At 44.2% G+C, this 18604-nt stretch overlaps 1 long non-coding RNA gene across 1 annotated transcript in view; it reads right to left on the bottom strand.

Moving 5' to 3' along the window:
* Positions 1 to 17901, bottom strand: part of LOC146812422 (uncharacterized) — a 34152-nt gene extending 16251 nt beyond the window's left edge. Inside the window, exons 1-2 of the long non-coding RNA XR_014965943.1 lie at positions 17840 to 17901; positions 1179 to 1280 (exon numbers count right to left, since the gene is read on the bottom strand). This is a non-coding gene — a long non-coding RNA (uncharacterized LOC146812422). The remainder of the gene's footprint in view (positions 1 to 1178; positions 1281 to 17839) is intronic.
* Between the last annotated feature and the right edge of the window lie 703 nt (positions 17902 to 18604).

The raw sequence follows: 18604 nt of genomic DNA, 5'->3' as shown, positions 1-18604 counted from the left end.
GAGCCTGTGCATGTTCTTCATCCGGCTCTGCAATACACCCGGGTCGATAACATGCTCAGTACACATGTCTGTTTGGCCAGCCCAAGACGGCCAGCTAAACTCTCATGCGCACTTAGAAATTGCCCACCACTCCTCCCCTTGCTCTGTGGGCAGCCCAGCCCCACCCGCCCTACTGCTACAGAGCCAGTACTGGAAAAATAAAATGATAATAACATGGTGTTCTTTTATTTGTCCTGTGGGGTGATGCTTTACCGCCTTAGCCGAGGAGCCGCCGCTGTAAAACATCACACAAACATACAATGTGAAGCAATGGGAAGCCATGCCCACACACATGAACACAGAACACATGCCACTAGCACACAACTTACATATCACACAGGCACCTTTACACAAATGAACAGACATGAATGCATATATTCACTTACTGAAACTTGAACTGCTTCTGCACATGTACTTCCTATTTTGATGGAACATGGATTACTTCTCCACATGCTGTACATGTTCTCTGTTTCTGAGGCGAAACGCGCTGTAGTTTCCTTTTGTGTGACTACTGTGTGTAAATGAGAGAATCATGCACGGCTGCTGCCTGTTCTGTACTTCTTTCTTCTGTTCTCATTTCAATGTTTATTTCGGGACTAAGCTCATAAAACATCATGTCCCTTGTGTTATTGGAGATAGCAATGTTTCTGCCCTTCTTGTACCGATGTTGTGTGTTTGTGAAGCTTAGTAAATAATCTTTCCACTACAGAAAAGCCAACAGTATTAGCATTGTCAATGTGTGTGTAAATTGCTTTGTAATTAACTTGGCATTTCTCTGGCCCACACTTTGAAGCCAGCTAACCTTCTGCATCATGTGCTTCATAAAATCACTGTAAGCATTTCCAACCACATGCAGTTAGCATGATCCTGTGTGGACGGTGCAGTGCACTTTAGCATCTGATAGCATGATCTCTGAGGCATGGATGCACAGCTACACCAGAGAACACCTTTCATCGAATTAAAGAACATAAACTCATTTACTGTACTTTATTTTAATAAGACAGAAGAATAGCACTTATAAGGCCATTTTCTTAATATCACTGAAGCATGGTACATTACAAGGGTTATTATATTGCCTAGCAACTCCATTATCTCCCCCTCCATCCTACTGCAGTTCTTTTATATACCATATTCATTACTTTAGAAATGGAAGCTCGATGAGTGCCAACAGTTCAAGGGCATCACATGCGAAGGCAGGGCAGGGTTCTAACTCCTCCTCAACAATCCGTCTCAGTCTTGCTCTGAAATAAAAAATATATAGTGCCATTAAGGGGGAAACCTGTTAAGGCACCATGCATCCTCAATCTCTTCAAAACATTAAACACATCTGCTAACTGATGGCAATCAGAAAGGAAGCATCTTTTGTTGAGAAGACCTTTGTAAGTTATTGTGACCTCTGACAGGGTCACAATAACAATGATGGTTTTAAAAGCACCTGCTGCACAGTTACTTGTCCTTCTAGCAGGTTCAGTCAACAATAAAAATGTCAAACTTACTCTGGTGTTTATTGTTCCTGCGTATAGAGATCAGAGTTTTGTCTAGTGACAGTTTTGGCTCTCCATAAAGTAGCACAGAGGGTTTATATGCCTGCTGCAAAGAACGCATACCATGCAGAGCACAGAATGTATTTTATGTGGATAGCTCAGTGTGTCACTGCTTTTGTCCAGTAGCGGCTGGCGGGGAACGTGGGTGGAGGGTGGTCCAGGAAGCACACAGTCTCCCCTAAGACAACCACAACTCTGCAATGCAGCGTTGTGATTGGTTCCCCTAAGACAATGACAATGCTGCAACGCAGCGTTGTGATTGGTGTGAGCGCCATGGTTCAGGGCTCAAAGGGGGCAGGGAACCTGTGCATGTTCCCCACCAGGCTGTGCATTACAGCCTGGTGGGGAACATGCAAAGTGTGCATGACTGTTTGGCCGGCCATAGACGGCTAGTCAAACCGCCACGCGCACTTGGAGATGACAAACCACTCTTCCCTCTGTGCCATCAGCCCCGCGCCCTAACTGAGCCCTGAACCTACGAAAAATAAAATGATAATAACGTTATTATCATTTTATTTTCCCTGCTCTGAGAGCAGTGGGGCAACGCTCCTCTGCCGTCGCGGAGGAGCCACACCTGCTTTTGTCACAGAGATATTTTTGTTACAGTAGTTCATAAGTTAGAATACTAATACAGAACAGTGGCTTATGAACTAGCATCAAAGAGCTGCATGCAAACTGCACAGTATAGTTAGGGCTTTGTGTTTTTCTCCCCCAGTCTTTCATTATCTATTCCTAATGTTACTAAAAATGAGTGTGTTTGGGTAGAAATACATTCTTTTCAGTAAAGTAAACCAGCGCTTTAAACCCAATGAAATGTATGTGAGAGAGGGGCTATGGAGAGATGAGGGACACTGTTAGAGGGTGATTGTGAGAGAATCGTAGAGAAGGTCATTGGGTAGGGCACCAAAAAAGATTGTCGCACAGGGCGCTATCAGTGCCAAACTTTTAGCCCATGGCGCTCATGCTGAGTATTGTGAATTCCCAATTTGGGTAAAAACAGGAGTTTCTGTCTAAACCATACATTCTGAGAAAAGCAGTAATTTCACAATATTACCATATATGGAATTGTGTCAGGTGTTTGGTGTTCCTGGGCACTCATTCTTAGATCAAAGGATACAGAATGTGTTCCAGAAAAAGGTCCATAACTTGGCAGAAACTGCACTATGGCAGTGATTTTCCCAAATATTCAACATTCTTTAGCGTTAACTCTGAATTGCTAGGTAATACTATATCCCAAAATTAGCATTACTAAGGGTATTAGCAATGTCAGGTGTGAAACTACTTCATCCTCTATCACTGGAATGAGTGACTAAAGTGCTCATTCTGAGCATCAAGGAAATCAAGCCGGTAACATGAGTCTGAGCTGTTTAGAAATTTCCGCATCCATTTTAACCAAACTTTCTCGGATTTCTGAAGACATATTCCGGAGGTAAAACCGGGCACAACACAATCTCTGAAAATGGTCCAGGATATGGGAACTAGAAGCATAAATTGTGCAGGAATAGCAATTCCCACTGTGATTCTTCATTCCATTGGGTCATCTCATAGTAGAGCTGTAATACCACACCCAGAAATTACCACACCGCTTCATATCCAGGTGCTGTATTACCGCATCAGCAGTCTTGTGACAGCCATAGGGAAGGTGTAGAGTGGGGTAAAAAAGTGTTTTTCTTTGACCTGATTTACCAGTTGGATTTCTATGACCTCATTAGACAATACAGTAGATGGTTACAGGAAATACCAAGAAACTGATTGCAGATCAATTATTAAATTGATATATGTTATAAACTGGGTTTCTAGTTGGCTAGGGTATGCACCTAAACCAGGCAGAACCCACCACTCTAGTCAGGGCAAGTGAGTTACACACCAAAGATAACCTGTGCTCACCCCCTGTAGCTTGGCACAGAGCAGTCTGGCTTATCATCAGAGGCAATGTGTAAAGTGTTTGCACAATACACACACACCAGCAACACAATGAATACACCACAAAAGAGAATCCACACTGGATTATACATATACATACTCGTTTCAACTCCAGCCCTGGCCCCAGACAACAAGTAGTGGGTAAACGAGCCCTTTGTGTGAAGGCAGGACACAGCCTACAGAAAGGTAAGTGCGCCCCACATCCCCCACTCCCAGACCAGGAAGACTATCAGTATGCAGAAGCCTCTTTTGTCACACCCAGCCTTTCCTTTGTTGTGGCTGACTGGCAAGATTAGTGCATCAGGTGCAGTGGTACATAGACCCAGGCGTGTGAGAGGGCTACATCACCACCAAAGAGCTATTCTTTTGTACTGAACGAGTGGACAAGGGGGGTGGATTGTGCCACCCAATAAACTAGCCACACATGCATGGATGACACCACCCTGATGCTGGTTGGTGCTGAGAAAATAAATAAAGGAAGACATTAGCACATGGCCTCATCTCTGACAAGGAGATCAAATGTCATGTTTGCCTCCCTCTATCTTGTCATTTCGATGAACCATCAGTAGCACATCTCCGCTTTGCGGTGCAAGTTAGGAAACTCACTGGTGCTTGCTTTGGCATACTTAAATCTCTTAGAAGATTTTTTCCTCTTCTTCCTAGCCAAGCAAAGGAAACGGTCGCTCGGGCACTCATTCTCTCGCGCTTGGACTACGCCAATGCCCTCTACTGTTGCATTTCCGGCTATTTGCTGAGAAAATTGCAAATGATTCAAAACGCCACTGTTAGACTTCTATTTACCATCTCTAGAAGATCTAACGAGAGAAAGCATTTGCGTGACCTGCACTGGCTTCCAGTAGCCAAAAGAGTGCAATTTAAAGCTCTTACGGTGGCTCACACAGCGCTGCATGGTTTGGGTCCTGTATACATAAGGAAGCAGTTTAGCTTTTATGCCCCCAATAGAGCCTTACGATCAGCCACCCAATACTTGATTACCATCCCCCGTTTTCGTAGGTCCCGGCTGGGAGGCCAGTCTATTTCCGTCAAAACTGCGCTGGCCTGGAATTCTCTCCCTTTAGAAATTCGGAGCATTCAGGAGCTCGGACCCTTCAAGAAACAACTTAACACCTTTCTTTTTAATTAGCTGATTCAAACTTCTCGTTCTCTCAGGTTCTCCGATAACTGCTCGCGCCAGGACACTCTTGAGTAATTGAGCGCGCTATAAAATTCTTTATAACATAACATATAACATAACACATTTATATTGCATGTGTTTGGGCCCATGGCAGGATTGCTAAGCCCCTCTGACTCTTTTTAATTTAGTAAGCCTCCACAATCTGTATAAATTTTCAACATCAAGTTACCCAAGACTGTTTCGCCCTGATTGGGGCTCTTCAGTTGGTTGTAGCTTGGTTCCAGTGGCACAGTGAGCATGAGCGATTGCCAGGGGTTAGACTTAATGCAAACATCGCTCCCATCTACTTTTGTATGTTTAGTGTAAAGCCCCACTGGCCAAGGGCATGACCAGATGTGGTTCCCTTGCTCACTGTGCCACTTGACTCATGCTACATCCAACTGAAGAGGCCAAAACTGGTCTTGGGTAGCTTGTGTTTCGGTTCAGAGAGCACCTGCTTTGGCATTGCGGGCTGGATTGGTCCTAATACTGCATAACCAAGACTGATTTGCATATGGATGGGTCTAATCTGAGGTGTCATGGTGGGAAAAAGAATGATGGGTTGGAATGCTACTCAGAGCATTTGGTTAGACTTATTGTAAGCTTTTCTCCCATCACCTGTTGTCTGCTAGAGCCAGATCATAAACAGTGTGAAACACAAGTCTTGGCTTTTCTGACCTTGTCAAGTTATGTATGTGCAAAGTACATTTAGAGGTATCTGCAATAGGCATATGGGAATAAGACCATTCCATGGGACACACAAATGGGGTAAATGGGGTACATGACAATGTCACTTGTTGTCACAGTCATTATTGTAATGCTCGGAGATGTGTTTTTATATACATGAAGTAGTGAACATATGCCCTCATGGCTTTTTTCATTTTTCAACTTTCCTTGTACTTTTCATTAGGAAGCACAATATGAAGCGTGGAAGAATGGGACCATGGCTGAAGGAGAAGAAGATCATCAGCCACTTTAGGCACATCTACAGTAGAGGTGGAGATAGAAGGCATTAGCATGGAGGGTTTAGACACACGGGCTCCTCCAGATGGAATAAGTTACATCTGGGGTGTCTCAAGGAGTGGCCCCTCCATCATCAAGATCTAAAGCCAACTCCTCCATCACTGAAGAAGACCCCAATACAATGGGACCTCCAGCTGCACCCCCTGTTAACTTCCTTCCTCCTCCAAGGACCAGTCTTCAAACTCAGCATCTGAGGGTAACTTTTGCCCCTGATATCCCACCCCCACTCTATCAGTGTGTCCCCATGGCTGCTTTTTATAAGGCCTTCATGCAATTAATTGCTGTTATGCAATCAGAAATGGGGGAGACCTCATTTTCCATAGATCCGAAATTTCAAATTTTATATAGACGACATGCAAACTTTATTCTATATTCTGTATAGCTCATTATTTCATAGAAATAATTTTCTCATCATTGTAATGTGCCAATACATGTTTAGACAGTAACAAGCATATGGAACAACATAGGAGACAGACAAAATGTATACATGTAAGTTTCATATGTGGACAAAAACATTAATTCATCCTGCCATTATGTAGAACAGCATGTGCAACTTCATACCGCAATTTTGCAAAGGATGTTCAAACAATGTGGTCCCATCTGGGGATATCTAAGAGTTGCTGGATGTTTAGCAAAGTATTAATAATTATTCATGACCTAAAGTCCTTCAATGAGTCCACAAAAAATAACAATGCCAACTGGATACTCCTCAGTATGACCTATGTGTTTTGATCTCAGTGTGTGGGGCAATAGTTCATCAAGATCTTCATCGGGGCTAAATGTAACTGGAAAGTCAGGACAGATTAGATGCAAAATCTCCATCTGTGTGCTCAAATTGCTCTCAAAACCATTATGTGACAAAAGGAAAATATATATTAGAGGTACCGCCTGCATGTCTACTTCTTTAATACCAGAGGGCATAACTGTAGTAAAAATGCTGCAAAATCAGGTGTTTTCCAGTGTCTCCTGAAAATCCAATATTCCCTCGGGTGGTGTCATTTTGGTTAATATTGGTTTTAAATGAAGTCCGAAATCCTAAATATACATAATTTTGAATAAGGAAGGTGGTGATAGAACCCTACATCTACATCCTTCATGATTCACCATGGTGATCGTACCTATCCAAACTGCAGGATTATGCTTGTCACAAGCTGTGTTCAGGAAAAATTTGACTAATTAATTACAGCATGTAAAGTACTACAGTTTGTCAACATCTGAAACTTCAATTAAGGGTATACACTCACATTTACACAAGCACGGAGTTTGTCAGTCTGCAAGGTGTTCTTTTGCACGGTTCGTGGTCACACAGCTCTAGAGTCAGACTGTGTCCTTCACAGCACTGTGAATAATGAAGGTGCTAACATGCCTCTTCTTGAATTGCGAAGGTTGTGCATTTCTCTTTTGTTAGAATATGATATAAGCAGCTAATCAGTTAATTGCTGATCGGTACCCTGTAGGAATCCTCAGCAGCTTCTATCAAGCTTGAAGGCCCATCAAGAAGTGGAGGCTGACAAGCATAAAGGACTCTACAGCCTACTCTCTGCTGAGACTGTAGCCATTTCATCTGGTTTAGAGAACAGTAGTTGCAACTCCCAATGTCTGCTCCCATACAGCTAAAACTATCCCAATGTGTCCTCAAACTCAGGAGATGTCTGATCTTGCCCTATAATCCCAAATGCCTGCACCAGAGAATGAGATACATGTGGCTCTGATGTCAGAGGTTGGCCTAGAATGTTTGTCTTCGACACAGACAAGCATTTCTGACCCAACATCCACCTGGTTTGGGGAATTGACTTTAACTGTTTGAATTTGGACTTTTCTTTGCATTTGTACTTTACTTTAGGACATTTGGAACGTTGTTTTGGACTATTTTTTGGACAAGTTGATTCTTTTTTATCCTGACCTTCCTGTTGGCTTTTTTCCATCGCCCCCTTACCTCCAAGTTGAACCTTCTTTCCTCGACTCAGGCACTCTTTTTATTCTGTCTGCCTTTCTCCAGGCCAGTTGACATATCCTCAAAATCCATGCCCACATTTTTAGCTTTCATTTATTGAAAAGAAACGATATAGAAATAATTTTCAAAACTAAGGGGCATATCAACCAGGGCTTTATCTCTGCTTTTTTGGCTTTAAAAGCCAAAAAAGGAGAGATAAAACTAGTGCCCTATCAACAACAGGGTGCTAACATGCAAATTTGCATGTTAGCACCCTTTTACTCTACGCTTCCCCTTGCATCTCTAATGAGATGCAAAGGGGGCGTTCCAGAGTAAAATAATAGGAGAAATGTCGCTAAGCGACATTTCTCCTATTATCAAGAATGTCGCTAACACTGTTAGAGACAAAAAAAGCAGCGCTAACCGCGGTTAACGCTGCTTTTTTACGTCTGGCATTTTTCAGACTTAGCCATGATATCCTATGGAAGGAGGATATCAGGGCTAAATTTGCCTGTCCCTATCAACAAGGTAACGTGAGATTATCGCTGGGTTTCCAGCGATAATCTCACATTAGCCTGTTAGCGTGAGGATTTTTATCGCTATTGAGATAAGCGTTGCTAATAGCACGCTATCTCAGCGATAAAAATTCACGCTAGCCGGCGATAATTATCCTAGCGCTAAGGACTGGGAGCTGGTGGCTTGGTTCTGGGATCAGGTGAATTATTGATAGGGTTGGTGGGTGTGGTGGAACTGGAAAGTTACTGTTGAACCCCACTTGCAGGTGACACCGAACTTGGCCCCTCAGTTTGAGACAGGCCACTGGTGAGAGAGCCTGTATCAACTACTTGACCATGTCACAGGCGCTTTGCATCCTACTCCCTCAACACCTGGTGGTCTTCCAGATGCAACTTCATGATGTCATGGAAACATTTCTTTATGTTCTGCAAAACACAGGTCTGCCTCTCAGTTAACATAGGGAGCCTTTACAGATTGATAGCTGTGTTGCGCTACCATTTCATGAATGTCCCCGACACAAAAGATTGCTGTTGAAAGCAGTGATCCTCCCAGAGGACAGGACTTTCCCATGTCAAAACTCCTTCATGGTATATCATCTGGGACAGGCACATAGTTGTCCATTGTGCAGGGTGGATATCCTAACTGACTTGATCGCTTCACATATCATGGAGCCAAATGGTTGCCATGCTGCCCAGCCATCTATCTCTTCTGATTTTAAGCATTATCAGATATGATAAAAATTTGCATCCGAATGCTATGACAGCACATGATTCTAATATTTTAACCAGTTCTGATGAAATGAATTTTGTGAAACACCTATCGGCATTTGTGATATTCATTCAACCTATGATTCAATCTCTATCATATTTGTCCAAAATGTAACTACTGTAAGAGATAAAAAGAGATCATTAAAGATCATTTGTCATCCTTTTGTATTATTGAGTTCACAAATGTCAAAAGTGCTACAATTATTTTGAACCTTGAAAGCAGAATTTGGTACATTTTCATTATCTTGGCTTTGCCTTTGTGTGACTTTGTGCATATATGGTGCAGAAGATTCGTTAACCAAGGGTGGAAGGAAGGAGTTGGGATCTGGGTCTACCACCTTTATCTTAGAAAACATATCCTTCACATGCCTCCTGTTTTACTGCTGCTTCTTTTTCAGGTCACACATGCCGTGTACCGCCACCCCCAATGCATTGAGAAAACTTGTGAACTTCTGCCACATTCTCCACTCCACTGAGACTGCATGGAGGTAGACCATACATTTACCAGTAGTGTCCTACAACAAATGTTACTACAAGGTCTGCCCATTCCAGAATGAGTTTCTACTTACTCTTGAGTGTGGTGGGCTATCTTCTGTAGGCTGCAGCTGGTGGTGTCTGTAAGATCACACAGTCCAAGGGAAAGAGGCCAGAGGCCAGGGTGTGGGCTAAATCTATGTGCTTTCAGGGTAATGTTTATTATCTGTATGTGATTTAGCTCTGGTAAATTAGTTTTCCTTATTCTCTTCCATTTGAAGTTCTCTACAGCATAGTGGAGATTTCACCCTCTGATGCAGAGAACTCATCCAACAGGCGTAAACTTGAAATCCTTACTTAAATTTGCTAGTAGTTGGATTGCGGTTGTAATATCAGTAGTATGTCACTTCTCCACTTCATGCAAGGGGGGACACAAACTGTGGATGTCTCCACTCAGAACTGGTGAATGCTATCCAGGTGGAGATGTTAGTTTATGCATAGACAAAAATCTATGTTTGCAGATAATTTCATACATAGAGTTTCCTACATGAATGGGGCCAATATTCCGAAACAGTCTCAAATCTGCAAAGCCAGTAAAGTACAGGAACTGACAATGCATGGCCAAGGAGGCTAAGATGGCGGACGCACACTGCTAGTGCTCCGCGCCATCCACCCTGCAATTTTCCCAAATCTTGACTCTGGGCCCGTCATCTGCACCAACCTACTCATTGGTGCAGCTGTGACTGACGGCAAAGACCGATGCTGCTGATTTCGACACCCCAAAGCTGCTCCCTGTGAATTTTGGGTGGTGAGAGAAGGGACCACCTGCCTCGGAGTCCCGAGGCAGGAGCTGACGTTGCAGGCCCTATACCTGTGATGCACCGTCTGCAGCCACATCGGCGTGGCTGCCTGCCTGCTGAACCTGAGGTTGAGTGGCTGGTTGAGGTACGTAAGCAGAGAGGTGAGTAGCAAGGGGTCGGGTGTGGCCTGCATGGAACCCAGCGGGATCACAATGTTCTAAACCAGGGGGGGGGGAGAGGCCTCCTACACCTGTTGGTCCCCAAGGCCGGCCCAGCCCTGGTTTGGCACACAGCATATCCGTCATGGCTACAGGTGTTGCCTTGCTGAGAAAGAGGCCTGGCACTGGGGGGAATGGCCCCCACAGCTACTTCATGATGCACCGGACTGACGTCGATGCGGAGGCATTGGGAACAAGGCAGCTCAAAACCTGGACTTTGACCACACCGGCCACCACAAGGCTTGTGGAGGCTCCAAAATAATCAAGCCTAAAGCCAAATTAGGGGGCAATCTGTGATCCTGGGAGGGATTGCCCGTGGCAACTCTGGAAAGACACACTGCTCGGGCAACCTTGGACAGACCAGAAAGTATCCCACATCCCTTTCTCCTCTATCGCAGCCTGGGAGGTAGAGGCCACGCTGCAAGTGAGGGGATGAGCATCAGCATGTACTGGGGGAACCAATACCTCACATCGCAGTGGCAGTTGGCATGCACCACATCTATGGTGCCCCACGGACACTGAGATGGGAGAAAGATTCACTGTGAGGTGACATGAAGGTACTCACTGCTTTGGTCATGTGTAACCACCTCCCTTTCCCCCTTCTCCTCATCCCCGATTCACAGGGATAAACCAGAGATGAATCAGTGACACCCCCTGGAGGCCCCCCTTTGCCTAATTCCTGGCGCAGACTATCCTCCAATTACTAGGTGCCACTGCAGTAAGGACTCTCGGGGTGTTAACCACTGAAGTCACTGAAACCTCTCAAATGGAAGGAGGGGAGCCCCTACAAAACGCAATTATGAGCAGGCAGAAGGTGACTCCTCCAACTCTGAAACCAGTGATGTCTTACCCCCATCTATGATACCAGACACTCCATAACAGGGGAACACACAGACTACCCCTGAGCCTGCAGCAGACAAACTGGATCAAGTATTGGCTGCATTTGAAAGCTCCTAGATATCTATGGAAACAACCCAAGGCTCACCCATAACAGAACTGAACTTACTGCCCTACGACAACTGGAAACTGGCAAACAGGGTCACCGAAGGAGAGAAAATAATAGCCACACTGCAACTGCAAACAACTGACAATCAACGAGCCCTTCTGGATCTACAGGACACGTGTGAATGCTGGAGAAGAGGGCAGAAGACATGGAGGAACGCTCTTGCAGTGGCAATAGACAAAACCTGGGCCTGCAGAAGGGTGAAGAGGGCTAGGACTCCCTGATCTTTCTGGAGACTTAGCTTCGCTCCTTTGTTGCTGCCTCGGACCTCACCCCCCTCTTCTCGCTGGAGTGTCGCCCCACGCTGGTAGCACTGTCAAGACCCATGTTGGCCAACCTTTACATTTCAGAGACCGAGATGCTATCCTAGGCACTGCTAGAATGGTCGACCCCTTAAACTGGAAGACAAAACTATAATGCTATTCCTAGATTATACCCAACCAGTGCCATGACAAGGCACAACCTTTTTGGAAGTCAAAAGGAGGCTCCGACAAATGGAGGTCCAATATTTCTTGCTGTTCCCAACTTACCTCAGGGTCCTCACCAACGACGAGTCTCTCTTTTTTACTGACACTAAAGAAGCCTGTGTATGGGCTCATAGACACCCTAATGCCCCTCACCCAGGGCATGCCCTCTAGGCTGCAGCCAGCCTGGGAGCTGAAACTGGCCTCTCGGATGGGGACAGCGGATCACACATCTCCTCAGATGAGGAATCTGACTCATCGCCGGCCTTCAACCAGGATTACCAATCCCTTCCGCAGGTGACTCCTCAGTCAGCCAATGTCATATGAATAGACTATTTACAGCCATGACATGAGCAAACTGACTCTCACCTGCACAATCTTTAATCTAGATATTACTAACTGAATTATTGTGATTATACCCTCCAGGGCTGCTGCAACGGGGACATGACCACCCACTACTGCACACTCTTAGGACCAGACACCATTCCACTTAGAGACTGACAAGCAGGGCAGAACTACCCTTGAGCCCTCCTTACATATCACTGGGCCACTACTCCACATAACTTGATGGTTACCTATTATCTCCAGCTTGGTTGTACCGCTAGTTGTGGTAGGCTCCTTCAGTTCTTGTTTATCCCTGTTAACACCTATTCAAGATTCTCTTCCACACTAAACACCTCAGTAGACAGGCATCAAACGCACTGTGTAGCTGGGTGAGTGGACACCAGCACATGGAAGAACTTGCTAGAGACCCCAGGATCCCGGGGTCAAGACACTCTCACCATTCATATTATGGCTCCACCCACCACCATCTATAACCTAAGGGGAATGCACACAGAGAGGAAACGCTACTCTATATACTCATACGTTAACAGACAACAAGTGCAAATAGTGTTTCTTCAAGAAACACAGACTACAGCTGGGGAACTGCTGCGACTCCGAAAGACACGGAAAATATATAATTGTGCTATGGATAATTCAGAGCATTAATTACCTAATTTAAAGGAATAGTCTACACTGGTGACATTGATGAACTCCAATTTCTAGGACTATCCTGCTAGGTATTACAAATTCTTTGTGCCATGAACATGGATAGAGTGAAGAACAGGATGAGTGATTTGAGTGAATGACGGTGTGATTGATGAGAACGTTGTTGAATGAAATTGCATTTTATACAGTAACGTCTTGTGTAATTATACCATCTCAAATGTCAACATTTTTAACAAATTAATTGTGCTCTTTGGAATGTTGATTGTTGATAAAGCATTTGTCAACAAGTAGACCTACATTCTCTGATCTTGAGAATTAGTTAGGAAACTGTTAATGTATTTGTAGAGTTTATGTAGAATTGAGTAATTTCCCCTGCCCTAGCAACATGCCATTGTTGCAGGGGGACCTCTTTACTACACTGTTCTGCCAAACCACTACAGCATAATGCTATTTCCTTTAACGTTGTTCTACGGTGTAAGATTTAGAACAATAAGAACATCTTGCTGCAGAAAGAATGTGACTAAGCATGGCACATTTATTCTACTGCATATGCTGTGCACATCTACATTTTTGTGGCCTTTGATAAATGAGGAACATTTAGTTCAATCCATCAAAGCATTACAAACATGTCTATAAATTTCCATCCTATTTACTAAGACATCAGACCAGTGCATGCTTTGAATAAAAAGCAAAAGAAACCATTAAACTTGTTCTTACTTTCAACAGAGTTTCACTGAGCATCAGTACAATCAGTAAAAATAAAATACTTGATTACCTATAGCCTAGTTTGAACCCATCTTTTCAGCAAAACATAACCTTGCTTTTTCTGACCAACAGTTTTGTGTTTATATTTCTTAAATAATAGACAATAGATTGTGTATGTTTATCTTCTGAACTTTAAAATTTCTTCTCAGCATAATGATTATTGCTGGGACTTGAAACAAGCGTAGTGCATGTCTATGTGCTAATAGAAAAAATATAAATAACCAAAAAGAGTTCCTCCATTGGAAAAGGCTGTGCTGAAAGAAATAGGGTAACTTAACCGCAATAATATCAAAACTTTTCACAACACGTCACGGGATGAAATACAAACAATCAAAAAACTCTCAGAAAATGACAATATAGATATAACACCAGCAGATCAGGGTGACACCCTTGTCATTCAAACCAAGGTGGCATACCAAACAGAATGCATTCGTTTGCTGAGTGAAACTCGCAACTATGAACACCTTACCAGAGACCCCACAGAGAGGATCAGAATCCACACTGGGAGCATGGTTGAAGAAGCCCTGGCCCATGACTGGGTCTCCAAAAAGGAAGGTGACTTCCTAATCAGCAAAAGTCCAGTTACCCCCTACTTTTACACCATTCTGAAATAACACAAATATCTGCACCTTCCACCGGGACGGCTCATTGTCTCTGGCATAGAGTCGATCCTTGAACCTCTCTCTCGAGGTTTGCAGATGCTTTTTTTAGGCCTTAAATTCAGGGCACCAACACGTACCTTAAAGATATGTAGGATGTCCTCCGAATCCTCCAGGACCTGCCCTTCGATCCCAAGAGACAACTACTTATTGGCCTGGGCATTGAAAGCCTTTACACCAGCCTTCAACACACACAGAGACATTAGACATCCTAGAAGAAGTCCTGTTTACAACAGAGTGGAAGTATCAAACCCCACGCAACCTTGTGATGGAGTGTTGCAAACTAGCACTGACTGAGAATTATTTTAAGTTTGAGGACACTCTATATCTACAGAAGCATGGTACTAGCATGGGAAGTACCTTCGCACCGAGTATGGCAGGGCTTTACATACACCACCTCAAAGAACGTAAAATCCTGAGAGTTCAAAACCCCAACATCGGCGTTTGGAAAAGATATATAGACGACATCCTAATCATATGGAATGGGGATGAAAGCACAGCAAAAGATTTCGTGCAGTGGCTGAATAGGCAGAATAAATTCTTTATATTCACACACAATTTCTCTAGAACAGGTCTAGTCTTCCTAAATCTGAACATCTTCCCCCACGAGGGTCACCTAAAAACCACCACCTACTGTAAAACCACAGCAAAAATCTACCTACTTTGCTACGACAGTTTCCATCCAAGGCATCTGAGAGCAGTGGAGACTGGTGGATTTGAAAAGTGGTGAGGCACAGATTTAAGAACGAAGTTGTAACCCCTGACAAGCCTCACCCCCAAACTATCTAAATAATTGCTCAATGCCCTGATGCTTTTCCCTGATTTTAGGAGCTTGAAGGCTTTCAGCCCCTTCAAGGTTTGATATAGTTTCGCAAATTGTTCCTGTGTGTTTTTAAGTTTTTTACAAATTGTATTTTAATGTGAGGATTTGCGCAGTGCAAAAAGCACAAAACTGGGAGTGTTACATAGGGACAAGAATAATGTGATAAAGACTGACTGTGCAAACAGATAATGAGAAAAATTAGGTTTGCAGAAAACGGATACAAGCCTTTTTAATATCAAAATACATATGATACTATCATTGCAAATACAACTACTGCTATTATGTTCAGGGCCTTGCAGACTTTGCAGTACTTCACAGAAACTAGAATTAGACAGACTGGCAGTTTAAAATATTAACTATAGTGTTTTCTTAAATAGAACAAGTATTAAGTATTTTTTTTTTTAAGTACGTTTTCAAGTTGCCACATCTCCAAGGTGCAATTTAACCTCATCTGTTGTCACTTAAAAATAATACATTAACGCAAGACCCTACATTAGGCATCTAAACATTGAAAAGATTTCCACTCTAAAAATACTGATTGGACTTAGCATCTGCCACCAATTACTTATAGTACTTATTTTATCTAGCCTTGGAAATTATTTCCAGTGTACAACTCGCAATGTAAGCCCCCGGTAGCGAGGCATGTGTTGGCTCATGCTTGGTTCGGAAGCACCTTTCATCCACCATACATGCCATCCACATCTGTTTTGAGTGCCTGCGCAGAACAAGGTCCCACATGCAAGGAGTGAAATGGGATGAGACCACTTCCAAATTGTCTTTACATGTTGCTGCCAAGCTTAGAAAGAATTGTCGTCCTACAGTTGCAATAAAATGCAAGCGCAAACAGGGAGAGTGCAATTGAAAAAAGAGCTACACAAAGCGACCACTTCCACCTCGTGAGAGAACATCCTAAGCATATGCAAATTGTAGAATGCGCAGAGGAAAATATTTTCTTTGAAGGTGAAAAGCTGATTACTGGGCCAGGGTGGCATATGACTGCTGGCTGGAGAGTGTTCAAGGCTATGCCTGCCTTTCTCCCCTGGACGCACCACATGCTAAAAAGAGACATGAGCTGGAGCTGGAGGAGCTGGAGGAGAGAATTGGCTTGTTTAAGTGTGACTATAATTAGGGGAGAGGACTATGCTTTGCGGGGAAAAGTGAAGTGGTGATTGTTTTAAGGCAGCAGGAATGTGGAATAACTGAGCCTGGAAGTGGCTGAGTCACTTTCCACTTGGGAGCGTGGTCACTGTGCAGTGGACTGTATTTCACCTGTGACACTCAGTAATGATCTTTATCTCTGCATTTGATTTTCTCCATTTAAAATGGTGTTTTGTTAGTACTGCTGCCTAGGTAACCCAGATGAATTAGCAAACTGCCACAGATTTCCAAGCACTGAGCCATTAATATTTAGTTGGCAGACAATGTGCAATTCACCACAACTTCATCCTTCTCCCCACCCTTGCCGTGTAGAATATCCCCAGTAAAACACGTCAGGCTGTATTTGGTCTTCACAGCGTAGTCTTTATTAATTTTAAAACATGCTACCGCCATTTTTACATTTTTGGCTCACTCACTGTTAATCTCTTCACCAACTTTATTATTGCTTTATTCAATACACCACAGCACGCTAATAAGATATCAGGTTATACATTTTCATCTCTACATTTGTATTTACACTTGACTCTCCACAGGGCGTTTGCCAAGGGTTGTGCCAGCAGGCCCCAACCAAGATACCCTGCTCTCTTTAGTGCTGACCGCCCACTGGCCAACAGAGCCACAGGTAGTTTCACCCCTGCTGATAACTAGCACCGGCTTCCTGGGTAGGGCCAGAGAGTCCAGGGCCACCAGCAGGTCAGCCCCCTCTCCCGCCAGCCCGGAGCCCACAATAGGCTACGCGCCCTGTTCTGGGGCCAAGCAGCCGCCGCCAACCGGAGTCCCTGACATGTCTCTTGTCCAGGACCCCGCCTAACCAAACTCTGAGCTTAGGGATGGGTGGGTGGGTAACTTTGCGACACCCAATGTCGCCGTCCACGCGGCGAGAGGACAAAGAGGGGGATCTACCTCGCCCCTGAGTTTTCAAACCCCCCGCCAGTTGCCTGAAACGTGACGCACTTTCGTGGGTCCGCAAAGCTCAAGCTCATCCGGGTAACTTAACCCGGAAGAGTTCCTACCCTGATTCTGCCCCTTGCTGCCACTAAAGGCACCACGCCCCCTATATGGGTTGGTGCCCGTCATTTTCATCACACTCACACAGAGTACACTTTCCCAAAACTGTGCATCAAAGTAAGTCGCACACACTCAACATTCTAATTTGTTTAAAGTATATGTGCCATCCAGGAGGTTCCACCGACTAGTTATCAATTGCAGCGTTGTGTTTAAGGATGCAACATTTACGTGAATTAAACAAAGGCAGCAAGCTCCCATCAGCTAAATTTGTCCCTGCAAAATGAGTTTCTTTTCCATTGGTCTCCCACGTGATGCTAGGAACTAGGCCTTCTTGGCATATTCATCTGGAGCAGCCTGTGTTTAACAAACACTGGCCAACTGCAAATATTGTTTCCGAGTTGACAATTGCAACCTCGTTTTTTTTTCTGAGTGGTGGTAATCTGAAAGGACTGCGCCGTGCACAATAACTGTTCGGGATCTCTCCCTTCCTTCAGCTCTTCCCAGGTCCCACCCTGCGCCCTACAATTATGCTGGCCTCACACACACAGGCTATTTTACCTCGGGACTCTCAGTCGGCCTCTCTGTGATCTCTGCTCCTGGATTCTGCCGCCACAAACTGCGCGCAAGTCTAAACGAGCGGAAGCGGTCATGATTGAAACTGAAAGCGTTTGCTTAACCTGGCCTGGAAAGCGAGTTACTGCCATATCAGATGCCAGGATAGAGTTGGAGACAAACCCGCCTCCTCTATCATGCCATGCGATAGGATATCGAGATGAAAAGAGTGACAAGCCCCACCAAAGCCTCATTAGCAAACATGCTGCACTGCCCGAGGCAAGTGCTTCATGTCTGCTATGTACTGTGAATGTGTGAGGTGGGCAGAAGAAGCCTCCGCCTGACACATGCGCAGTTGGAAACAGACAGTGGAGCTCCCTTTGTTGTTGGCATGATGTTGCACTTTATTTTGAAAACTGGCAATCGTTTTCCTGCAAAGTGTAACATCATGACAGCAGAAAGTAATAGGAGATGTGACAGACCTGTGCTATTTGTTAACGGGTCTCCGCCCCTACGCCCCCTTTGGGCGAACCGCCACTGTCTGAGAGAGAACTTACCTTTCAGACAATTTCTAAGACTTAGACGTAATTGTTTGGAACTCAGTGACTACAGAACACAAGCTACAGATCTGGCTTCAAAGTTAAGAGCACGGAAATACCTGCACAATATTTTGACTAAAGAAATTTAAAGAGCCAAGAATAACAGTAGGAAATCACTTTTAGTGCCACCTATACTGAAAGAGAAAGAAATATACCCCATTTCTATTGCCAC

Source organism: Triturus cristatus, chromosome 7, assembly GCF_964204655.1.
Source record: "Triturus cristatus chromosome 7, aTriCri1.1, whole genome shotgun sequence".
NCBI lineage: Eukaryota > Metazoa > Chordata > Amphibia > Caudata > Salamandridae > Triturus > Triturus cristatus.
The sequence above is the reverse complement of the archived record's forward strand: the minus strand, read 5'-3'. Positions and strand labels throughout refer to the sequence as shown.